Source organism: Myxine glutinosa, chromosome 13, assembly GCF_964187855.1.
Source record: "Myxine glutinosa chromosome 13, kmMyxGlut1.1, whole genome shotgun sequence".
Taxonomy (NCBI): domain Eukaryota; kingdom Metazoa; phylum Chordata; class Myxini; order Myxiniformes; family Myxinidae; genus Myxine; species Myxine glutinosa.
This window is the reverse complement of record NC_136273.1, coordinates 40,974,935-40,987,950: the sequence shown is the minus strand read 5'-3', so window position 1 is coordinate 40,987,950 and position 13,016 is coordinate 40,974,935. Positions and strand designations below refer to the sequence as shown.

The 13,016-nt window shown below is 42.3% G+C and overlaps 1 protein-coding gene across 2 annotated transcripts in view; it reads right to left on the bottom strand.

Annotated features, from left to right (window-relative positions):
* Positions 1 to 7,271, bottom strand: part of LOC137438868 (synaptonemal complex protein 3-like) — a 41,165-nt gene extending 33,894 nt beyond the window's left edge. Inside the window, exon 1 of one of the 2 annotated variants that reach the window (XM_068134307.2) lies at positions 7,161 to 7,271. The gene's annotated coding sequence lies outside the window, so the exon portion shown is untranslated. Of the gene's footprint in view, positions 1 to 6,805; positions 6,876 to 7,160 lie in introns of those variants that run through there. The other variant, XM_068134306.2, reaches the window with a different exon arrangement.
* Between the last annotated feature and the right edge of the window lie 5,745 nt (positions 7,272 to 13,016).

The following is a 13,016-nucleotide window of genomic DNA, read 5'->3' as shown; positions in this document are numbered from 1 at the left end:
TCAAAATAAAATCGAATCCGGTAAACATTTGAATCGGTCAAAATAAAATCGAATCCGGTAAACATTTGAATCGGTCAAAATAAAATCGAATCCGGTAAACATTTGAATCGGTCAAAATAAAATCGAATCCAGTGAACGTTTGAATCGGTTAATGGTTCGAATCCGGTAAACGTTTGAATCGGTTAAAATAAAATCGAATCCGGTAAACATTTGAATCGGTTAATGGTACGAATCCGGTAGACGTTTGAATCGGTTAAAATAAAATCGAATCCTGTAAATATTTGAATTGGTTAAAATAAAATCGAATCCGGTGAACATTTGAATCGGTCAAAATAAAATCGAATCCAGTGAACGTTTGAATCGGTTAATGGTTCAAATCCGGTAAACGTTTGAATCGGTCAATGGTTCGAATCCGGTAAACGTTTGAATCGGTCAATGGTTCGAATCCGGTAAACGTTTGAATCGGTTAATGGTTCGAATCCGGTAAACGTTTGAATCGGTCAATGGTTCGAATCCGGTAAACGTTTGAATCGGTCAATGGTTCGAATCCGGTAAAGGTTTGAATCAGTTAATGGTTCGAATCGGGTAAACGTTTGAATCGGTTAATGGTTCAAATCCGGTAAACGTTTGAATCGGTTAATGGTTCGAATCCGGTAAACGTTTGAATCGGTCAATGGATCGAATCCGGTAAATGTTCGAATCCGGTAAACGTTGGATCGGTTAATGGTTCAAATCCGGTAAACGTTTTTGTTTTTTTTGTGTATACAGAATCGAGGCTCGTGAAAGAGCTAACATTTATCACACAAACAAATCAAACAGACAAACAAAGTATATAAAAAGGGGAGCGGTAGACAAGATGGGGAGAGAAGGGGAAGCACACAAACACAACATTTGAGAGTAGGGACATCGGGAGATGTGTGGGAGGGGGGCTTGGGGGGCGGAGGCGTGGGAAGGGGGGGAGGTGGGAGAAGTATAAAACACAAGGACACCAAGGACTTCCAGGAAAGAAGTTGGTATTTCAAAAAAGTGGATTTGGGGTGAAATTAGCGAGGGTAGAAAAGATCAAGGTTTTGGATGGGGGAAGATAAGAGATGGTGGTGAACAGCTGTTTTAAAGACCTGGAGGGAGGAGTGGGATTGAAGAGAGTGAGGGAGTTTGTTCCAGGGGCGGGAGAAAAGAGGAATGAAGGAGTGAAGGTGAGCAGAAAGTCTTGATTTTGGCAGTTTAACCATAAGAGGGTTGCAGGCAGATCTTGTGCGACCTGTAGGAATATTTTAGGGACAGAGCCCAGAGAGCTGGGGGAGCAAGGCCGGAGAGGAGTCGGTAGAAGACGGAAAGACCAACAATCTGCCTGCGGTGAGCAATTTAAAGGCCCTCGGAGTTAGCTTCATCGCGGGAGATTCCAATGATTCTGAACGCTTTGGTTTCAACAGCGTGAAGACGAGCTAGGTGTGAGGCAGGAGCACCGACCCTGAGGGGGGAACAGTATTCCATTGAGCTGCGGATGAAAGCCTTGTATGTGGTGAGGAGCTCAGGTGTGCCAAAGAAGGACTTCGCACGACGGAGGATGCCCAGTCGGCGACTGGCTTTGGAGGCAAGATTTGAAATGTGGTTTTCCCAGGAAAGATCATGGCAGATAGTGAGACCCAAAAGCTTGAGTGACAGAACTTCTTGGAGAGGATTATTCAGAAAGTGGATGGGAGGGTTGTCCAGTCGGTCTTTTCGGAGAGACATCGTAAGAGGGTGAGATTTGTCAGGATTGAAAGACATGTTCCACTTGTTTGACCAGTCTGTGATTTTGTCCAGGTCTGTAGAGAGTGAGGAGGCTGCAGACTGCCGATCTGAGGGATGAGGAATGGAGCGGCAGAGAGTGGAGTCATCAGCAAAGAGATGGAGAGGATTTTCAAGACAGTCAGAGAGATCATTGATGAAGACCAGAAAAAGCACAGGGCCCAGAACACTGCCTTGGGGAACTCCAGCCTGAACGGGAAGAGGAGATAAGAGAAACCCATTCAGGGCCACATGTTGACTACGACTAGAGAGGAAGTCCGCCATCCATGCGTGGAGATTTCCATGGATACCAAAGGAGGAGAGTTTGGTGAGCAGAACGGGGTGCCAGATCGTATCGAAGGCATGTGATATGTCAAGGGAGACAGCTCTAATTTCCTGTTTGGCATTGAGGACCTCCATCCATTGTTGAGACAGCAGAAGCAGCATGTCCAGAGTCGAGTGACCTGGTCTGAAACCAAATTGATGGTCAGAGATCAAGCCATTGGAGAAGAGGAAAGATTTCATATCCGAAGCAATGATGGATTCCATGACTTTGCTGATAGTTGGGAGAAGGCTGATTGGTCTTTAGTTCTGAGGATCTGTTTTTGCACCTTTTTTGTGTAAAGTGGTTATGTTGGCTGATTTCCAAGCAGATGGCAGATGACCTTGAGCAAAAGAGAGGGTGAAGAGAACAGAGAGAGGGAGTGAAAGAGCGGAAGAACAGGATTTTAGGACCCGTGGGCTGATGCCGTAAGGTCCAGTTGCAGAATCAGAGTCGAGGGTTGACAGAAACTTTTCCACCTTGTCAGGAGGAAAGGGCACAGAGTCCAGGAGCAGTTGGGTATGACTGGGTACGGTGGGTACAGAGAGGGATGGGTTTGGGACACAAGATTTAGAGGCAAACACAGAGTTGAGGCATTCAGCTTTTTCACGTTCGGAGTCGGCTGTGTAGCCGTTTGAGGTAAGGGAGGGGATGGAGGGGGAACAAACACCAGAAACAGATTTGACCAGACGCCACCAGGATTTGGAAGAGGGAGACAGATAAGAGAGTTCTGTCCTGAGAACGGAGAGATATTGTTTCCTGGCTCTCCTGAGGGTGGACACACACTTGTTTCGGGCTTTGTGAAAGGAAATGAGATTTCCTTCCGTTGGATTTGCTTTCCAGGAGACGAAGGCAAGTTGTTTCTGGGAAATAGCCTCACCACAAGATTCTGTGTACCATGGACGGGAGGAAGGGTATGACAACTGAAGACGAGATGGGATAAATCTGTGCATGAGAGAGAGCAATTTGCTTTGGAAGAATTCCCAGGATGAGTTGACGTCAGAGGCGGTAGAGATGGGAGACCAGCCCAGATGATTGATGGCTGCTTGAAGACCGTGCCAGTTGGCCTGAGTGAAATGCCAGACTTGCCGACGCAGAGGAGGCTCTCAGAATGGTCAGAGAGATGTCCACTTTGACAAGCACATGATCAGATGAGCCGATTGGAGCAGAAGAAGAGCAGCAGACATTTTCAGGGAAGTTAGTCACAACCAAGTCCAGAAGAGAAGATGCTCCGTTGACTGAGATCCGGGTCGGGAAATTGACAGATTGTGTCAGTCCCAGTGAGTCGCAGAAGTGAAAGTGATAGTCCCAGTCGGTTAATGGTTCAAATCCGGTAAACGTTTGAATCGGTAAATGGTTCGAAACCAGTAAACGTTTGAATCGGTTAATGGTTCGAATCTGGTAAACGTTTGAATCGGTTAATGGTTCGAATCCGGTAAACGTTTGAATCGGTTAATGGTTCGAATCCGGTAAACGTTTGAATCGGTAAATGGTTCAAATCCGGTAAACGTTTGAATCGGTTAATGGTTCAAATCCGGTAAATGTTTGAATCGGTTAATGGTTTGAATCCGGTGAACGTTTGAATCGGTTAATGGTTCGAATCCGGTAAACGTTTGAATTGGTTAATGGTTCGAATCCAGTAAACGTTTGAATTGGTAAATGGTTCGAAACTGGTAAACGTTTGAATCGGGTAAAGGTTTGAACCGGGTAAAGGTTTGAATCAGGTAACGATTTGAATCGGGTAAAGGTTTGAATCGGGCAAAGGTTTGAATCAGGTAAAGGTTTGAATCGGGTAAAGGTTTGAATCGGGTAAAGGTTTGAATCAGGTAAAGGTTTGAATCAGGTAAAGGTTTGAATCGGGTAAAGGTTTGAATCCGGTAACGATTTGAATCGGGTAAACGTTTGAATCGGGTAAACGTTTGAATCGGGTAACGATTTGAATCGGTAACGATTTGAATCGGGTAACGGTTTGAATCGGGTTCAGGTTTGAATCGGGTAAACGTTTGAATCGGGTAAAGGGTGTTAACTTGACGGTGTTACGTTGTTAGTAATTATCGGCCTGCCTGCTGCGTAGATCTCGTCTTTTATAATGAGGTTTTATAATTATGCACTCGGTAACATGGAGATCACCCATTGGCCCAAGGGATGGAGGGGTGTAACTGTTGGACATTTGTTATGTAATTATGTCGATCAAATCTAGATATCTCAGGTGTTATGTCCCAATCAGCAACGGCCAGGATCACGTGTCAAGTGAGTTCTTTAACTTCCTTGTCTTCCTCTGCTGCTCTGTCTCATCAGCGCCAGTCTCTCGGCCATAGAAATACCACACCACGCTGCATGCATGTTTGATGTAGTTTTTGTTAACTACCTTGTAGCATACCTGCCTGCTCTACTGCTTCAGCACTAGTTTACCTTTCAACAAGCCCAGCTCTGCTCGGACCAGGGCGGGGATTATACGTTCGTTTTATTATTGCCAAATTGCACTTATATAATTATTGTTGTTAATATTAATTGGATTAATAAATGCTTTGTTACAATGATATCATTGTTTTTGTTATATATTTTGTAATAGGAATACAATGTTTTGGAAAGACCGATTAAACTGCTCTGTACACCTTAACATGGCCCGTGTTTAGAAACATAGGAATTCTTCCGGATTCTTTGTAGGAAAAATGGCCTCTAAAGGTGGTTCAATTGAACAGCTTCCAGGGCTCTGCTGCTGAGCCCACTGGGGAAGTTTAGAGCTCTTTCATATGGCCCCCCAATCGGAATTTCTGACTATGTCAGTGCCTGCAGGGGGCGTTATTTTTGACCTTCGCCCCGAGCGCCACAAACCATCACCACCCCACTGCATACATACATTTATACATACATACATACACACATACATACATACAAACACTGTTCTAGACAGCTTTGCCCGATGGGCTACACTGTAAAAAATTTCGTAGCCGGATCCGAATCCGGATCTTCACCAAAATCTAATCATTTCGTCCTTGTCACAATGTCACATACGCTACATCTCTGCCAGATTTCGTCCGAATCCGTCCACAACTTTTAGATATTTTGTTCACAAATGGACAAACGGACAAACAGACAGACAGGGGTGAAAACATAACCTCCATCCACCTTTGGTGGCGGAGGTAAAAATACACAATTTGGTGTCTGTCTGTCTGACGATTTTTGACCACGATACATTCGGTCGGTACTTATGCAATCTCAACCAAACTCGACAGGTGGACTAAGGGTCACACAATGAAGGTTGTAACAACTTCATTTGCCCCCCTCCCCAAGGGGGTTTTCACCACCAATGGGGATGCGTGTTGAGGTGTATATCCGAGTTAAGCTAGCTTTATCATGGCGTTTTTCCAAAGCCACTTCTAATAACAAAACTGATAACAAAAGCATAATATTAATGTTATTACAAAACAATATTAATACTAATCATATCCCACATCCCCAAGGGATGTTTCCTCCCTGGCTAAACACTGTGTTAACATTTATAAATAGCTTATCGTGCCGTTGTCGTGGGAGCACCTTCCAAGTAAAAAATATTTTAAACCACAAACACGTATGATTACCTTTTTAAACAGTCGCTAATGCTGTTTAACACTAAACTGAAATAAATTTGGAGGAATTCCGACATCAATCAATGCTTATCACATCGACGAATGCACCTGGCCGTAGATCTACTGTACTCTATATACCCCACTCGGGTTCACAACACGGACCCTTCCTGCCGCTAACCTGGACTTCTTCCAAGGAGATTTTGGTGGCGTTTTTGCAAAGCCGCTTCTAATTACAAAAGTAATAACAATACTTCTGATAATAGCATAATATTAACGACATTATGAAGCAATATCCGCACTCCACAAGGCGTTTGTGACTTGCGATATTGCAGGCCTTCCCCGACACTCTCACAGGAGTAAATTTTACTATCGGGAATCTAGAATAGTGAGGCATGGCCTGATCTTTCAATGATCTGGGTTCGATTCCTGGTCTGGGCATGTCATTTTCCCACATATATCAATTTAATTGTTTAATCCTCTTCATTAATGTAATAAAGGAAAAGGTTTGCACCATGAGTTGCCTCTTAAAAGAGCTATTGATATTTTTTATACTTTAAAAACAACTCCAAAGCCAAAAAACAATAAGAAACGTTCAAACGATACAAACCGTCACTGACAATTATTCCAAGGCAGGGAAGACTTAAAATTCCGACATATTTGCGTACGTAATAAATAGACTGTCCCCTTACACGTACACAGTACAATATTTCATTTTGGAGCAACATTTACAAATGTGATGTTAAAATGTATAACGAGCAGATTTATACTGTACACTTCCCGATTTACAATTTTATTCAATGTAAAGCGGACAAAATATGCTTTGAAGTAAAAAAAATATGAAACCTAATAATTATAATAAAATCTTGTGGAGAAAAAAAATTTCCTCTGAGGAAAATGTGGCTGAATAATCAAATTAAATTTGTATATTTAAACAACATTAATATAATAAAACCCCAAAAATAAATAAATAAATATAAATCCGGACTTTGCATTTGGTAATTTGACTCAACATATGAATATTCAACGATTTATCTTTAATCAATTATTTTTTCGTGAAAGGTTATGCACCATTTTCACTTTTATAGTCTGTATAATTTTGATTGCAGAGTACAAAGATAATTAATTTAATTCCCTTAACGATTACCTCAATCAGCGAGCGAGCTGCAGAACAAACCGAGCGCCGAATCCAAACACGAATCGCGCCAAAAGGCACTGCGGGTTCTTCTTCTTCTCCTTCAGTTTGCGCTTGCGCCCTTTTGACTTTTACGACGCGAATGTTTGCACAATATGCATTTACAGTATAATAAAGGAAACTAAAGTACAAAATGTTAACGTTTATTGTACCCAATTGCCGCCACAGAATATGTAAATGACTGCTCAGTTTATATCAGGAATAATTCATGTCACAAATTTGCGCATTAAATACAGTGCATTTCAATACTCTTTCACAATGTATCTAGCCTATTAAATATTTAAATGTGTTAAATTTAATACTTTACCTCATGTTCATGTACTAACCCCCAACAATATCCGAGGCCTCAGCATCGCGAAATGAAGACGGGACGGGGGAGAAGGGGAGGGGGAGGATCGTGGCGCGTGGGAGGATGGGAGGGGAGGGGTGGGAAGGATAAGAAGGCATCACGGAAAGCGCTAACAAAAAAAACAGGAAAAAAAAGAACATTTGCGTACGTAGTATATAAATGGAGTAAAATAGCACGTGTGAGGAATCATGTGACGTCATCTCCAAAGAGGTTTCATGGGAATGACAGAAATAGCCTTAAGATTCGTAATACAAGGAATACATTCTTCCATCATTCCATTTAATACTAGATCGGTACCATACTCGATAGATCGCATACCTTCGCCAGGCCGAAAGTTTACCTAAAAACTTCGTCAGGCTGAATCTCTATATATAAAGGTGTGTGTGTGTGTGTGTGTGTGTGTGTGTGTGTGTGTGTGTGTGTGTGTGTGTGTGTGTGTGTGTGTGTGTGTGTCTGTATGTCCGCTTATAACTCAAGAACTACACATCGGAGAAAAGTTTTAGACACAGATTCGGAATCAGCATAAAATCCTGGTGGTTATAGGCTACGTTTTATTTTAATATCAATGGTTTAAAAAACCGCGCCAGCTGCAATTCCATGGTGTAGTTTGTGGCGGCGATATTGCCCCTTTCCGATCCCGCGGTTGCGCGTACGTACAGTATACTGTACGTACATATTTATATATTTTTAATGTGCTTTTTATTGTATTTTAAATTGTTTTTTAGCTTCTTTTATTGTTAATTTATGTACTATTGTATTTATTTTAAATATATTTTTAAGGAAAACATGTTTTCACGTCCGTGGGAGTGACGTAAAGTCGCACATAATGACAAAATGCGCGCCATTTTTTCGCGCCAAGAACGAATAAACGGTAGTTGAGATTTTATTCGAATTCGAATTCCATTAAATTTCAACTGTTGGAAACAATAATTATTTCAACTGTTGGAAATTGAAATAATTAGTTTCCAACAGTTGAAATTTAATGGAATTCGAATTCGAATAAAATCTCAACTAAAAAAAATACGTCGCGTTTTAAAATTATGACGTCATCAGCGTATTTCGGAACGTTAATTTTTCAACTTCATATCCGGAATCAGTACGTCCCAGAGCAACTACAGCACACCTTAAATGTTTAAAAAACCTTCGGGTTTTAAAATTATGACGTCATCAGCGTATTTCGTAACGTTAATTTTTCAACTTTGCCGACAATGACTTCCGACTTCCGGGTTCGGAATGCGGGACCAATGCCATTTGACAGGGAATCTATCTATAATTCCAGTAATCTCTGTGTGTCTGTGTGTCTGTGTGTTTGTGTGTTTGTGTGTTTGTCTGTGACCGCTGTTTCTCGACAACCACGGGTCCGATATACTTGAAACTTGCCAGGTATATTGCTGGGGACCCGAGGATGTGCCTTTTCAAGGTTTCATATTAATCAGACAAGTAGTTACCGAGCTATGGCGATTTCTTTACCAAACTCCGCAAGCCGTTCGCTTTGGACCAAACCATTTCATGTAAATAGAGGGGGGGGGATTGTCACCGTACTCGCAAGCCGTTCGCTTTGGACCAAACCATTTCATGTAAATAGAGGGGTACGATTCAACCAATCAGAGAGCAGCGAGCTATCACGTGTGCCGAACGTGGCGAACAGACTCTGCCTCGGACGGCACATTTGAGAGCGTATTCATTTATTTCACGTTGGCAAACTATGTTGGCGTTAAACTATGTTTTAAAACTAATTAAAACTAATTTGCGATTCATCGTAACTGCGATATGCGACCTTCCGGACAGTCAAATGAGGACGTCACTTCCGGACTTACGGATAGTCATAGTGACGCTGAACGTGGCGAGCAGACGCTGCCTCGGACGGCACATTTGAGAGCGTATTCATTTATTTGACGTTGCAATCTGTGTTGATTGTTGTAAGGTACGATCGATTGTAGTACACGTTTATAATAACTCTGCCGATACAGGCCCGATTAACTGCAGCGCCATCCGAGCTGCGGCGTCGGGACGATACATTCATTGTACGGTCACATCACGCACTTACGGGCACGCCCATGGGCCCATGGGCACGCCCATGCATGCATGGGCGAAGACATTTTTTTTTTTTTTTTTGGCAAGGAACGGGCACCCACGTACGGGCACGTCCTAGTAAAAAATAAATGCGACATTCAATTGACGACAATGACTTCCGACTCGACTCCCCCCTCCCCCTCCACCCTCCACCTCTTCTCCCTCCCCTCCACCCCTCCCTTCCACCCCTCCCCCCCCTCCCCCTCTCCCCTCCCCCTCTTTCCCCTCCCCCTCTCCCCCCCCTCCCCCCTCTCCCTTCCCCCTTCCCCCCCCCTCCCCCCTCCTCACTCCCCCCCCCCTCACCTTCTTGGGGGTACTTCCCATGGCCAGCTGTACGTGGGCTGCTCGAGGGTTGGAAAACCAAGCAATCTTTATGTCTTGGCACCAAGTAAGAAAACCAGAAATGTTGTATGCCAAGAGGTTTTGAGAAATTGAAAATTGACAAAACGTCATGGAGGAAATGTACTGTGATATTGCTCTAAAATATACATGTTCTTTTCATCATATATTTGTCTTATTCTTATTCAACCCGGGCGAAGCCGGGTACCTCAGCTAGTAGTTTATATACCTCCACGAGGCTGAACAGTTTACCTCCCTCTGCCAGGCTGACGTTTACATACCTCCACCAGGCTGAACAGTTTACCTACCTCCACCAGGCTGAACAGTTTACATACCTCCGCCAGGCCGAACAGTTTACATACCTCCGCCAGGCCGAACAGTTTACATACCTCCACGAGGCTGAACAGTTTACCTACCTGCACGAGGCTGAACAGTTTACCTACCTGCACGAGGCTGAACAGTTTACCTACCTGCACGAGGCTGAACAGTTTACATACCTCCACGAGGCTGAACAGTTTACATACCTCCACGAGGCGGAACAGTTTACATACCTCCACGAGGCGGAACAGTTTACCTACCTGCACGAGGCTGAACAGTTTACATACCTCCACGAGGCTGAACAGTTTACATACCTCCATTTACCTCCCTTCGCCAGACTGAACAGGTCACCTACCTTTGTCAGGCCAAACAGTACGTTTTGTATCCCACTGATAGATTTTCTTTCAGGTCCAGATCCGGCCTAACGGCTTCTCCATGTCACCTACCCAACTCACCCACCAAGTTGTCATAATCCGTCCACAACTTTGTGAGATATGCTCACAGAGACATAACCCCCATCCACCTTTGGTGGGGGAAGTAATAATGGTGTGAATGCAGCGAGTTCACTTCGCTTTTAGGTTGTGGGTTCGATTTCCAACCCGATTAGAAATTGTCCATCCGGATTTACGTTAAGCCGGATGTTTCATGTGCCAGAATGAGAGCTGGTGGATGTCAAACATCCCACAGATGAGTCGGCCATTTTGTAAAGAAAATAAAAACAAGTACAGATACATTCAAAGTACACCGCCCCCATGCCAAATAATTAAATATCGTACAGCCTCCGGCGCTCGGCAATACCGCAGTGCAGCTCATGAAGGCTGCATTGGGAGGGAGAGGTGTACAATAATTGATTAATTGTATAATTAAAATCAATAAAAGATTATCACAAAATATTTTCTTAATCAATTGGCTCATAGCCATTAGTAACTAATAGCTAATAGTAATAGCCATCAATAACTAAACCATTAGTGCTTCATCCGAAGATGTATCTTTTAGAAATTTAATTAAACAAGTCATTAATAAAAAATTAAATAATTAATTTAATTAATCAATAAATAATTAATCGATTAACCAATAAATAATTAATCGATTAAATGATTAATCAATAAATCAAAAATATCCTTGATGGCCACATCACTTGGTCACTGCCATGTCCAAATATTAGCTTCCCAGCTCAAAAGGTGCCTGAGATATTGGCCAAATAAGAAAGAAAATAAATAATTAATTAATAATGAAAATAAATAAATAATAATCATTAAAAAATTAAATTATTAATTAATTCGGTCACAGAACATCAACCACCACCATTTCATCAGAATCTGTAACTTAAAAAAAATTAAAAATTTTTAGTAATTAATCGAATAATTAAATAATTAATCGATTAATTGATTAATCAATAAATCAAAAATATCCTTGATAGCCACATCACTTGGTCACTCATGTCCAAATATTAGCTTCAGATCTCAAAAGGTGCCTGAGATATTGGCCAAATGAGAAAGAAAATAAATAAATGATTAATAATGAAAATAAATAAATAATTAATAATCATAAAAAAATTAAATTATTAATCAATTCGGTCAGAGAACACAAACCACCACCATTTCATCAGAATCTGTAACTTTAAAAAAAACAACACTTTTGTCATTAATCGAATAATGAAATAATTAATCGATTAATTGATTAATAAATCAAAAATATCCTTTGCAGCCAAATCACCTGGTCATTGGCATGTCCAAATATCAGCTTCCTAACTCAAAAGGTGCCTGAGTTAATGGTCAGAAGAGAAAGGAAATTTGATTAATTAAATAAGTACTTAATTAATCGCTAATAATTAAATAACTCAATTAATTAATTATTCAAAAAACAAAAAAATACGGTTTTTGACAAAGGTCTTGCTCACTACTGTGCCGAAATTTCAGCTTCCTAGCTCAAAGGATGGCTGAGATATCGTCCGGACAAACAAACAAGGAAACAAGAAAGAAAACAAAACCAGAGTGAAAACCGAGTACTCCCTTTCAGCGTGCGTCACTGCCGAGCCCCCTTCGGTGCCCAGCAATGACGATTTGCAATGCCTGGAGATGGCATAGGAAAGGTGCGGTGTACAACAAACAACCAGAGTGAAAACTGAGTACTCCCTTTCAGCGTGCGTCACTGCCGAGCCCCCTTCAGTGCCCAGCAATGACGATTTGCAATGCCTGGAGATGGCATAGGAAAAGTGCGGTGTACAACAAACAACCAGAGTGAAAACCGAGTACTCCCTTTCAGCGTGCGTCACTGCCGCGCCCCCTTCGGTGCCCAGCAATGACGTTTTGCAATGCCTGGAGATGGCATAGGAAAGGAGCGGTGTACAATAATAGATTGCTGCCAAAATCTTGAAGAATGAAGAACTAGTCTCTGGTCTTCTTGGCGTCGATCTGCGTCGATGGACAGGTAGAACGATGAGTTAAATATACAGGACGTTGATCGAGGTATGCTAACTGTGTGGGAAGCAAGGAGAAGCTGACGTTTTGGGCCTTAACCTTCATCAGAGCAAAATGGTTAAAGCCTGAAACATTCGATTCCTGCTTAGTTCATCCATTGGCCAGATCTGGCCAACTGGTTCGTGAAAGACTTTTTTGTATACAAGATCGAGGCTCGTGTGAGAGCTAACATCAGTCACGAAAAAAATAAAAAATAAAAACCGACACAAAACGTATAACAAAGGGAGCGGGAGACAAGATGGGGAGAGAGAGGGAAGCACAAGCACAACAGCAGAGAACAGGGACATCGGGAGATCTGTGGGAGGGAGAGGGCTTGGGGGGAGGAGGCATGGGAAGGGGGGGGGGGGGTGGGAGAGGTATAAAACACATGGACACTGCTCGGACTTGCAGGATTTGAATTAACGGGGGTAGAAGAGATCAAGGTACCAAAACTTGGTGACTTGGCCCAAAATACCCCACAAGAAGGTGGGAATCATTGGAGTTGTAGCAGTAGTCATTTCAAATACATCCTGAGAATGATGACGGTGACATCTTCAACACCTCACAACCAATTGTTCTTCATGTTCTGCTTGTTAAGAAATAAAATAAAAATTTCATCCAAATG